Genomic DNA, 13,735 nt, shown 5'->3' with positions numbered 1-13,735 from the left:
AAATATTTTTTGGATTAATTCTCAAGCAAATCAAAGTATATGATGCCTATTTATGCCTTATATAAAAAATTATTTTTCATTTCCAAAAGGTGAATTTGATTTGCAAAAGGGTGAATTTGATTTATAAATGTATGAATTTTATATGAAAAATATGAATTAATTTTGAAGATCATGCTCTATTTTTTGGAGAATTTAACAGCACTCTGACATAAAATTAATTACGGTGTAGTCTCACCAACCAACAATGTAAAAGACTACATTTCTAGGAAATCAAAACTAAAGAATTTACTTTAACCAAAATCTACATATTTTAGCCAAAAAAAAGTTCTCCTACCTTAAAACCTTTGTCAACTTCCATAAAACAAAAAGAAAAAAAAATTCCATACACAACAATAAAACTATCCCCAAACTAAAATCCTTTTCATTTTCAAAATTGCCCGTCTCTTTTGGGGCCTCTTCAAAGTCCAAGTGGATCCATTTCACTATAAATCCTTCTCCCGGTGAGTGACAACACACATAGAGTGTAAATTACTTATTAAGTGTGTCTCCTTGCGCGTCCATCAGATATCAATTTCATAACAAAAGTGCATCCATTAAAAAACACAAAATAACTAAAAAAAAAGACAAAATTGTTGAATCAACATGAAACTCCTCCTATAGCACCAGCACTAGAAAGGACTCTCCAAAAAATCCAAAGTAGAAGTATTTTGCTAAAAATGCACGGCCATCTCTCTAAAAGTGAACTCATTCAAGGATAACATAGAAAACAACAACGATAACAATAACAAAAAAATAAAACTTTGGAAAAATGACAAAAAAAGGAAAGAAGAATACCTACAAACTTTTATCCATAACAAAAAAAAAAAAAAACAATAGATGAACAGATTGCTCTCTAGGAACATACAAAACATAAACCTTAGGACAAAGTTCGTCACTATCGGATAGACTCTATATAACAAGGAGCCGTTCTCATAATGCAATATGACATAACCATAAACTTCTATGAGACAAAATAGACTCAAAAACTAAGATGAACTCACTCACCTAGGCGCATGAAAAACTGCACATTCCTGAAAAAAAAAACTTTTCCACTTTGACTTTGACAAAAACATAGCAAAATATTGTCCTCCTCAAATCCTTGTCTTTTCGAATATGTATAAATGTAGCAATAGATGGTATGTTATCTAGTCTTCGAGTTTCAGGGAAGGATCAAGAAATATTTTATATTGGGGAGTAAGGCCTGAAGAAAAAAAAAAAAACTGAAACCCTCTTAACACAATACGATCTCCGCTTAAAATAAATAGAATCCGCTTAAATTCTGTTAATTTTCATGTGAACTTCATTTCCCTTTTAATGTGTATTTTCTTCAGTTGTAAGATCGATCCCCAGTGGCTGCCAGTTTTTTTTTATTAAAATGTTTCCTCGTAAAAATAATATGATTTTCGGCTTAAAAAAAGCGGATTTTTTTTAAACTGTGCATTCACGAAATTAAGAAGATTCGTCCGCTTAATTTAAGACGGAAGTCATCTTGGAAAAACACCATGCAGAAATCCGCTTAGTTTAATCTGGAATCCGCTTGTTTTTAGGTGGTCTTTTTTCTCCGCGTGGCTTAGTTACCTATATCTTCTCAACACCTAATCCGTTCCTGTCTGTGTCATAGAACAAAATCCCAACAAACACTTCACTGATGTGAATTCTTAATACCTCTATTCTGCCCTTGTTTATAGAAGTATCCTGACGAGGACGACAAAACTTTATCCTTTTTTTTTTATCTCCTCCTTTTTTTGGGGTTTCTCTTGTGTGTGAACATCATGAAATCCTAGTTTGTGGCAACAACTTGTACTGCCGCGATGTGACTTCAAGTTGGGAATTATTTGTCCCAATCTGCTTGGGATTCAAATAAATATTTTGTATCCTTTCTATACTACTTACACCACAAACACACACACATACACAAAGTTATATAGAAGAACTATAAGGATGTGGGAAAAAATTTAGCACCATAGGGTTAAATCGGTGCTATACACTAAACAACAAGTGAAGAACAAAAAAAAAAAACAACAGTTTGGGGGTTATTTTAGCAGCGAGAAAAGTTCACAGGTAACTGAATATAAAATATAGAAACAATAAATAATGGCAAAAAAAAAAAACAAAAACAACAAAAAAATAAATCTTAACAAACAAGGGATGAGAGATAAGAAAAGAAAAAAAAGTGACAGGATGTGTGGCAAAGAGAGGTGTGTATTTTATTTGGGTTAAATGCCAAGTTAGATGTCATGTCACGATTTATTATGATTTGAAAAAATGCTTTTGATAGTTTATGATATCTTTTCTATAAAATTCAATTAGATTTTTTTATTTTATTTGGCGCCAATATAAGTAATAAGACAATTGTGATAATGTTAGACATTTTAGTAACACTTGAAGATGATGAGGAATATGAGATAGAATTTTGGAGTGGCATACAATTATTGAAGTGAAAAAAAACTCAAATTAATTTTTGGTTAGAATAATCACGTTTCACAATATTTTGACACCATGATGTATTATGCCATCGGTGATACGTAGTTCCTTATAAAATAATCGTTAGTACATTAGACTCTCAACCCGGATATTTCGAATCCAGCCTTAACCTTCTATAGTTATTATTAAAGGTTACTCCGATTATAAGAAGTTTATCAAACCTCCAAGAAAATAAATGTTACAATTTTGTTGAATACTCCAAAAGAAAATTGTACTAAAAAAATACAGCAGGATATAAATTATATTATACAGTGTGTCCCAAAAGTAATGGATCAAACGAAGTATGCTGATAGGGGATCTTAAGGGCTCTCAGAATTTGGTAACTTGTTCATCCCAAATCCCGCTCCCATTATTGATTTTTGTTTTTTACAATTCTTTTACTAAAACATTGACAAATAATTAGGAACAATTAATTATTCAAAATATTTTTTATTCCATACGCCATTTTGCTGCAAATTAACTAACAGTTTCGAGTTTTATAAAAAATCAATTTTTAACTTTTATTTGAGAGCAACACCGCAAAAAAAATTTCTACGGTGTGAGAATGGTTTATTATTTTAAAAAGTTACCCTGTTATTGTAGTTTTCAAAAATGTATAAAAGTTTCCAAAGTTGCAGTTAGAATTCAAAATATTACAATTTGAATTCAACAAAACAGGGTTTTTCAGAACAAAAATAAAAACAAAAATAGAGGCTTTTGTTCAAAGCAAAATAAACAAATAACAGTTCGGAAAAATATTTGCGCTTGAAATCGCATCAATAAATTATCAATTAAAAAAATATGTCGAATGGGGCCACTGTTGTGTATGTGCAATATTTTTTTTTTATTTTTAGAGAATTTGTTTAGTTAAACAAAATAAGTGCCTTTTATACTGTTACGAGCGTCAAAGTTACACGAAACCGAAGTTACGAAAAACTATAGTTACAACTCCTAAAGTTATGTTAAGCTATGTAAATTCATTAATTTTGGTGTAAAATTGAGAAATTTGAATAAAATGGTGTATTTATCAAAAAAGATGGTATAAAAATTATACCATCATCTTTTCTGTGCAAAATTTCAACATTTTTTTTAAGATTCCGTGCAAAAAATACGCCGATATTCAATTGTTTTTATAATACACCATTTTTGGTGCATAAAATTATTCGATTCTCAAGTGAACCGAAATGGTATATTTTGTACACTCTCTTTGGTGTAGGAAGTACACCCTGTGGACATAAAATTCACCAGACTGCATAAGTGGGAGACGTCATATTTTTCCATGGCCGCCATTGAAATAATGAAGACAGCGATTAATTATTTTACTATAATAGTACTATATTGGCCTAATTATCCCGCATTCTTACTTTTTTTCGATTCGTTTATATTATAATAAGAGAACGCTTCTAAAATAAATTGCACGACTGGGGTCGCACGTACTTGCTCTTATGCTTAAAGTAACTATAATGTTAAAGCTTTTTATTCAAGAAATTTAAAATTCGATATTTTGAAGAAATTTCATAAGTAGTGTAAAAAAATTAAATCTGTTTTTATAATTAATAAAACTCCGTTTTAAAATATCTTAAAAAAAAAAAACAAATATGCCATTTTATTTCTCGTATAAAAAGGTATTTTTAGAAAAAAAATTTTGAAAATTGTAGGAGCCGTTTTTTAAAAAAATAATTTTTTATATATAAAATTTTTTTAACATTTTTCAAAAAAAAAGTTGGTATGCCATTTTGAAGAAATAATTAATTTACACATAAAAACTAAATTTCAAAATTTTTCATTGATCCGTTTTCAAAAAATTGATTTTTCAAAAAAAAATTTTGAAATATTTTTTAAAAAACCAAAAATGCGTTTTTTGAAAATTTTCTAAAATTTTAATATTATCTTTACTTACACACTTTTGTATAAAAATTTTCATTTAAATCGGGTTAATTTTGTACGAGATATTCAGAAACGAAAAAAACCGTTCTATGACAGGTACCGTTAATAACGGTACAAAAAATATTTTTTTTATTTAAAAAGTTGGTCCTTATGTGTAGTATTACACACAAAAATTTTAATCAAAATCGTTAGAGCCGTTTTTGAAAAAAATTAACTTTTCTATTTCCATTATATGGCAGGTACCGTTAGTTTTGGTCATAAAAAAAAAATTTCAATTTCCCCTCTAGGGAATCACCAAAAACTGCTAACTACCAAGTTTGAAGAAAATCACTTCACTCGTTTAGGCTGCAGCTCCAGATAGAGACAGACGGACAGACAGACAGACAGACAGACAGACAGACAGACAGACAGACAGACAGACAGAATTGCCGGACCCACTTTTTTGGCATTCTCCATCATCGTAATGTCATGTAAAATTGTTATCTCGAGTTCGATTTTTTTACGAATCCTAAACTTGCCCTAGTACCTATATCGCAAGTAAAAATGTAAAAACAACAAAAAAATTATTATTTTTGAAAAACTAATTTTTAAAATCGAAAAAAAAAAATCATTAATTCATTGAAATTTTTGAGGCGCTCGATTTTTAGACGGGGTAGTATCTAAAATCAGTAGATGGAATTTGTTTCGTTCTTAAATTAGGCACTCAAATTCATATTTAATCATTAGTTAATTGTATTGTGATAGAGAATAATTTATTTTCATTTATTTCATAAGAAATAGTGTACATTTTAATTCATCAAACTATTTAAGGTTAAAAAATAAACTTTGGTTCAAATTATAAATCAGAATAATTTAAATGGTGTATGATAAAATACACCATTTAAATTATTCTGATTTATAGTGTATTTTTCAATTTTAAAGGAATAATTTTTCACCAAAAACCAGTTCATTTTTTAAACCACTAACTCTATTGATATACCAAAATCGGTTTAAGCAACTTGTAGTAGGAAAATTATAATTTTTAGTTTATAATAATTATATATTTTTTAAGCTTCCCAAATGCGTATCTAATTTTTTTTTTTCTATTTTGAGCCACTTGGAATTGAAAAAGCGCTGTTTTTAGTTAAATTTCATATAAATGGGGAATTGTTTCAGGATGTAAAATATGCCTTTAACTCAATTTTGGATTTTTGGCTCATGCGCCCTTTTTGCTTAGTACGGCAGTATAGGTACGTACATTTTTTCCTGAAGTTCGATAAGAATTTGTTAAACTCAAGGCTCAAAATTTATTTTTGATTAAATTTTTAGTTTCTATAGTCATATAAATGTGATTAAAATAAATTCTTGAGGTATTTTCGAAAAGATTTAGCAATTATTTTGCAGAATATTAATTTATTATCATACATGAATATTAAATTTTCCCTCAAACTATGTTAAACTTTATTTCAAATTCATTTAATCTAATTTCAAAAGTTTTCTTGTAAAACAGACTATAAAAGGATGAATATATTCAAACGCCTCCCCACAGCGCACATATATTTATTTATTTTGTTTTTTTTTACTATAAGAACATGTTCCCTAGCTTATACAATTTGCAAAAACAAAAAAAGTAAAAATAAATTGAATAATGCGTTAACGGCACAACTTTTATATGTTAACGCAATTGTACACAGTTATATTGAAAGTGATGATGCTTGAAAGTCGGAAAATACAAAAAAAAAAACATCCAAAAAAGCTTTCATCAACCCGGAATTGGAAGGGAGTAAAGTTTTTTTATTTTTTATTTTTCATGACTTTAAACACTAACTGAATGGAGAAAGTTCATACCAAAAGTGGATTATAGTCGAATTTGCGATGCAAATCTACACATATTTGCATACTGTCATGTAGGTATATAGTGTGTTGGGTGGATTTTTTGGTAGATACACACTCTCTACTGTTTCTCAATGATTTTGCATTTTAAACTTCATTCATACTTTTTATCTTAAGCCCTCAACAGAGGCAAACAAACAAAAAAAAAAACACAAATATAAATAAAAAGAATTCAAAAAAAAAGGATCAAAAGTTTGGGCTTACACATGTAAGTCGGGATGAATTTTCGTTTTCATTTTTATCATTCTTGACTTTAAAGGAAAAGTTATGGATTTTGAAAAAAAACAACATAAATTCATATTTATTGATGAATGAGTTTCATTTTTTTCAAAGAAAAAAATTCAATTAAAAAAAGTTTGAATATTTCTATAGAAGAAAATGTTACTCATACACCACAGTGACCCACGTTTATTCTGGTCTATGCAAAAGGCTGTATCTTTTTTAATTCTTTATTGATTTTAAAGATTGATATGGCATATGAAAGTGAATTAAATAAACCCAAATAAAATATAAAAGTTTTGAACAAAAACGTACAACCAGGTTGCGCATTTTACGTTTACATTTTCTATTTTTTTTTTTGTTTTTAACTTTTAAACGATTTTTACTTTTTGTTTTTATAAATTTATTTTTTCATTTCCATTGAATTTGATTGACTTTTTTGAGGCAGTTATATAAAAACAAAAATGGAGCTTATACAGGGTGTCCCAAAAGTAATGGATCAAACGAAATATGCTGATAGGCCAACTTTAGGACTCTCAGAATTTGGTAACTTGTTCATCCCAAATCCTTACGGTTTTTGATTTAATGCAATTCTTGTGAAATTTCGAAAAATCCCTACTTTGCAACAGTATTTTGATTCCTGCTCCCATTATTGATTTTTGTTTTTTAAAATTCTTTTACAAAAACATTGACAAATAATTAGGAACAATTAATTATTCAAAATATTTTTTATTCCATACGCCATTTCGCTGCAAATTAACTAACAGTTTCAAGTTGTATAAAAAATTAATTTCTAACTTTTATTTGAGATCAACACCGCAAAAAAAATTTCTACGGTGTGAGAATGGTTTATTATTTTAAAAAGTTGCCCTGTTATTGTAGTTTTCTAAAATGTATAAAAGTTTCCAAAGTTGCAGTTAGATAGCAAAATATTACAATTTGAATTCAACAAAACAGGGTTTTTCAGAATAAAAAACAACCAAAAATAAACCAATTTTCTCGAACTGTTATTTGTTTATTTTTCTTTGAACAAAAGAATCTATTTTTGTTTGTAATTTTGCTCTGAAAAACCCTGTTTTGTTGAATTCAAATTGTAATATTTTGCGATCTAACTGCAACTTTGGAAACTTTTATACATTTTAGAAAACTACAATAACAGGGCAACTTTTTAAAATAATAAACCATTCTCACACCGTAGAAATTTTTTTTGCGGTGTTGATCTCAAATAAAAGTTAGAAATTAATTTTTTATACAACTTGAAACTGTTAGTTAATTTGCAGCGAAATGGCGTATGGAATAAAAAATATTTTGAATAATTAATTGTTCCTAATTATTTGTCAATGTTTTTGTAAAAGAATTTTAAAAAACAAAAATCAATAATGGGAGCAGGAATCAAAATACTGTTGCAAAGTAGGGATTTTTCGAAATTTCACAAGAATTGCATTAAATCAAAAACCGTAAGGATTTGGGATGAACAAGTTACCAAATTCTGAGAGTCCTAAAGTTGGCCTATCAGCATATTTCGTTTGATCCATTACTTTTGGGACACCCTGTATAAGACAAAAAAGAAATTAACATAGATTAATAAAAAAAAAAAAAATTCCATAGGTTTCATAAAGCGAGGTAAATTTTGTTAAATTCTTTTAGTGTTTTTTTTTTTTTTTTGTTATTTAAAAAAAATTGGCATACAAAAATATAAAACAGCAAAAAAAAAAACAGTATAATTAAATTAATTTAAATGGTCAAATATTGTGAAGCTATTTTTATGTGATTAAGTATTATTTTATAATTAATTTAACATCAATAATGCATATTAAAATGGTTAATGCATTCGAAAGGTGTTTTTGTATATGCGACGACTTTGCGTTTGCTTTGTTTTAAATTAATAAATTGTGCTGCATGTTGTTGCCACCATTGATTGCTCTGTAAAAGTAGTCAACGTGGATTAATTTTTTTTTTCTGATGATGGTCACTTTTTTTAAAACAATTTCATTTAACCAATTGTTGTTAAGTTAATTGTGTGTATTTTTTTTTTTTTTTTTTTTTTTGAGAAACCGGAAAAATATCAATGGTTTTTAAATGTGTGGATAATTGAAAAAAAAAAAAAAATTGCAATGTGCTTTATATTTATAATCACACCACCATTAAAAGTGATAAGTGTCATGATGAATTTAAATGGAATAATTAAGACTAATGGAAATATTTAACCTTTTTAAGCGGAAAGAATAATTCGTGGCAAATTTATTTAAATGGTCATGTATCAATGACTGTTTGGCGCACTTGAGAATTTAAATTGTTATGCAAAATTAACTTTTAAAGCAAAGGGCAATAGTAGAGAAAATGGTTTTCATTTAAATCGAATTAAATGAATAGATTTTGATTTGAAAATTAATCTATCTTTTTCAGGTATTTTTTTAAATAATAATAATTTTTTTTTGTAAATTAGCTATAATCTTTATTTCTATAAACTTTCCTCAAAAAATTAAATTTTTTATTTTTCAGGTGTTTTAAAACAATGAACTTTTTTGCCAGATTCGGTCTTTATTCTGTGATATGCTTTGTTGTCAAAAGTTGGCGTTTATCTCGCCAGATTCCAGAATGCAAATGAATGTAAGTACGTAAGATTTAATTAAAAATATGTTTTTGTACTCTTAAATCTTTATTTAACAAAATTTCGATTTTGCCCAAATATCAAATTCATATTTTATTTTGGTGGCTCCTTGTTTTTTCTTGACCTTGGTACCTTGAACAAAATTTATAGCTCTAATAGGATTAATGTGAATAAAATACCCTTTCAAAGGCAGACATACTAAATATAAAATCGAAATAATATAAAAATGTTTCCCCTAAGTCAACAAGTAATTTACTAAGCTTTATGGGTTTTTGAAGATGAAGATGAAGAAGAATTACAAGCCAAACAAACATAATCATCCAAACACCCACTAGGGGGTGCTAAGATGAAAATAACCTTTTAATATTAAGGTAATGACGAAAATGTCATAATTCATGCGCACACCTCTAATTAAATAATTTATTGACACAAGTATTTTATCGTTGTATCCTATCCCACCTACACTTTTTCAATATTTACTTTGTTATTAAAATTGACCCATTTTTCGAGAGTTTTCTATACATAAAGCTCGGATGAGTAATTTTAATTTCAAATAATTATTTTGTAACCTATTCGTTTGTTAATTTTTTTTTTTTTTGTATGAATTGTCTGAAATTCTAATCACAGTATCTCTATATTTACCCTATATTGTATCTAAAAAAAAATTCCCTTAATGAGACTGAAACAATGGTACTGAAGTGATGTTTCCATTTTAATTTTATGTGCAACTTGTAGTAATTAGAATTGCAACATTCGTATTGATACAGAACTTTTCACAATTTTTGGAAAACAAAAAATATTAATTTGCGAATCGAAATTAGATTTGAATTGATTTTAACTTTTTTTTTACAATATTTGTTGTGTGTTTATACTGGATACAAATTTCCTTGTCTATTGTTGTTTGAGATAAAAATTGGAAATATATATTTATTTTGTATACATTTGTATTTTCAATAGAAAGTGATTATTTCTATTTTTGAATTCCAAATTTTGTTTACACAAAAAGTAATTGGAATGATATTGTTTTTGTTGTTATATAAAGTACATTTTTATTCAGCTATTCAGCATTGTCATATATGGGTCTAGTTAAGTATTCAGCACTAATTAAAATGAAGAATTCAATGGTCAATGACTGATAAAAAGTAGTGAATGATTGATGAAAGATGTATAAGAGCTCCAAGAACGCTAAAAGATTGGAGGTGTCAAACGATATGTAAGAAATAAAATGAACACTTTGATCACATGTTCTTTAGCCTTTGATCGCTTTTTAGAAGTCTTTTGACATCCAGCAGAAAGTTTATTTGGCTTGATTTGAAGAGGAGGGTATCCCAGATGAGTTCATTAATTAAAAAAAAACATACGATTGGTCAAAATTAATGTTAGGTTACGAGCAAATTGCTAAATTTACAGATTTCCTTGACTAATTGTTTGCTAAGAGCTAAGACCAATGGCTTACTTCAGTTAAATTGACAGAGTACTCCGACTAGTCAACCTATTAAATAAATTCTATCTAAAAAATAAATCCGGTTAAACTGACAAGTTAGCCTGATAAAATGTACCTGTGACATTTTCCGAAAAAAATGATCAATAGAATGCTTTCATCTAAAAAAACAGTTTTCTTCTCAAAATATCAGGAATAGGTAGGTTACAAAAAGATTAATCTTGTAACAGACAACTCTATTAAAATCAACGAAATAACCTAGTTAAATCAACAAAGTATTTCGGTGAATTCAACAAATCACTTCTTTTGAAATGATTATTTTTTTCTGGTTAAATTAAAAAGTTGGCTACACATTAACATACAACATTTTCGCAGAAATTATAATATAACTTTAGTGAAACAAAAAAGGGGTCTTATTTTAATATCTGTTTTGACTTAAAATCGTAAATTTTGTATTTTAAATTTTCTCAGAATTTTCAAAATCTACTCCATTCAACAAACAAACTCTCTTCAAACATAATTCACTTGTAAAAACAAGATTAATTATACCATCAAGTTAACCTAATCATCATCAGAATTCAGTTTTGGTCACTAAAATCCCCTCTTTCCATACCAAAAACATCATTAACGCATTATTCTAATACACAACAACAGTTGATATCATCCAATGGATCCTTTATACATATAGTCAAAGCTATGAGGACATTTTAACTATATACTACTAGTCCTGCCACCGTATAGGAATTTCCTAATCTAAGTAATTACAAAACAACTACCGTATAAACTAAATCATTACCTAGAATTCTCTGTGTTTTGGATAGTTATAGGGACTAAATAGTAAATGCATGGTAATGGGGGATGAAATTAAATGCTTCCAGAAAGGACACCACACTTACATACCTATACTTATACGTAGTTAGTATGGTTGTAACACACACCAAACGGAAATTTTGTTGTAGTAGAATATCATACAAACATTATAATCGTAGTTAGTACTCTTAACCACAAAGCAGAAATTTCATAATTTTAGTGTAATTGCAATTTTATTTGAAATGGGAACTTCTTTGGCCAGGAAATTTTTTGTGAGTTGGGGGCGTTTTTTTGGTGTCTGTCCTTAATTTACGTAAAGGATTTCAATGGGGGAAAACTAAAAATTAGAAGTGATGAGAAAGGAAACACTTGAAAAAAAATATTATCTGAATTGTTTAAAACTTGGAATCCCAGACTGATACTTTGATAGTCTTCTTTTTCCAAAATTTAGCCCAGTAACGCAGCAACGCAGCAATCTCGAGAAGAAACATAACCCATTCTCTTACAAGTCTCAACAACTCCTGTTACAGAATCATTTGTTTTCAAGAATAGAACACATACACAAATATTCATTTATTCAAGTGTTACGCATTCAAGTATAGACGCAGTCAGTAACGCAGTTCTGCAAGGATTTGATGAAGATATTTGGCCTAGTGGTTAATAAGTGTCAGCCCCGGGAAAGTTTTTTGAAAGAATAAAAACTTTATACTGTCACGCATAACGCATAGATGCAGTAACGCATTTACACGAATATCTCTGAGAAAAAACTTGACCTCGTGACTTAGAACTCTAAATAAGTCAGGTTTTTGAGTAGTTGGTCATCAAAACATTCACTCATAGACGCAGTCAGTAACGCATTAATGCGAAGATTTCATAAAGAAATACAGTCTAGTGGTTAATAAGTTTTAACCCCCTGTAATTTTTTCGCAAGAATGGATTTTTTATTCTATCTCACAGAATGCATAGACGCAGTAACGCATTTGCACGAATATCTCAGGAAAAAAAACTTGGCCTCGTGATAAATGTACCTACCGATACCTCTAAAAAAATTCCTGTTTCTGAATTATTGGTTTTTAAGGATAGAACGAATAGATGCACATAACTCAATCACCCATAGACAGAGTAACGCAATAACGCGACAATTCCACAAAAAAAATATTTCCTTGTGGCTAACAACTCCCTATTCCGATTAATTTGTTTGCAAGAATAGAACATTCATTCATTCAAGCATAACGCATAAATGTAGTAACGCACATTGGATCCACGTAGTAACTCATTAATCCATTGAACTTTCTGACCATCAGAATTGTCTTTGTGTTATATTCCATTTCTTTTTCAGGCACAAAATCGATTCACATTTATTAGCCTTATGTAACATTTTTATTCTCTCTGTCCCCTTCTCTCTCTCTCTCTCTCTCTCTCTCTCTTTTTTGAGTTTGAAATTAAAACCTCTCTTCTATTTACTTTTCATTTAATTTAATTTTTGCTATGTGTTTATTTTTTTAAGTGCACTATGCCAAGTGGCAAATACCAAAAATTGTAAAAGAAAAAAAAAATGATTTCTACGAACCGAAAAATGTACATACATTTATATAATGTATATCTAAAGCAACATTCTGTTGAACCACAAAAGCGAAGCGTAAATGTGTTTGCATGTTAATGGCATCCATGGTTAGTTGGCAAAGAGCTCTTCCATACTCTTTCTCTCTTTTTTGGTTTTTGGTGCAATTGCAGCAGCAGCAGCTTCAGCATCAGCAGCAGCAGGACCAGCAGCAGTAGCAAAATTCCGCTTTCAATTGTCCTTACTTCCTTCCTTGGGAACATTTTACAATGTCGTTGTAGGGAAAGGAAAGGGACTGGCTGGCATTTCTATAAACGGGATATAGGTACTACCTCTACAGTGCATTTGGCAGCGGCGGCGTCAGCCAGGCACAGTACAATGTACGTACAACTACGATGACGGCAGTTGGTATTGTGCGGCTAGCGATGCGTTGGAGTGAAAAGGATCATCGGGTAGATATAGTAGCAGTAACACCAGCATCATTATCACCATAACAACTGCCACTATTCCCAAAAAAAAAACCATCCCATCTACCACCTCTTACTTTCCTCTCTGTGTTGTATATATCAGTCTCTCTAGGCAAAGGATGCATTAAATTTCCCTTTTAACTGTGTGTTAACTGATTCAGTCAGCCATGTTGACACATGTTATGGGGTTTTATTTTTCAGATGAAAAGTTCCCTTTTTTGGTTACCTTCGTTTTGACACTTTTCAAGTAAAATAGCCCAGCAATGGTTGCGGTATATGGTGGTGAATAGTCGTCTGGATATAACAGATTGGATGAACTTTTGACGTTTTTCTAGTTTGCTTTTGAATTTTTCTAATGAATATGA

General features: G+C 29.2%; 1 long non-coding RNA gene across 3 annotated transcripts in view; it reads left to right on the top strand.

The window, feature by feature from the left end:
• The window catches only part of LOC129919857 (uncharacterized), a 181,781-nt gene that overhangs the window by 107,356 nt on the left and 60,690 nt on the right, over window positions 1–13,735 (top strand). For all 3 annotated transcript variants that reach the window (XR_008773128.1, XR_008773127.1, XR_008773126.1), the window contains exon 2: window positions 8,983–9,090. This is a non-coding gene — a long non-coding RNA (uncharacterized LOC129919857). The remainder of the gene's footprint in view (window positions 1–8,982; window positions 9,091–13,735) is intronic.

Source organism: Episyrphus balteatus, chromosome 4 (genome assembly GCF_945859705.1).
Source record: "Episyrphus balteatus chromosome 4, idEpiBalt1.1, whole genome shotgun sequence".
In the NCBI taxonomy this organism is placed as follows: Eukaryota; Metazoa; Arthropoda; class Insecta; order Diptera; family Syrphidae; genus Episyrphus; species Episyrphus balteatus.
Note: the sequence above shows the minus strand (reverse complement) of the source record. Positions and strands in the feature narration are given on the sequence as shown.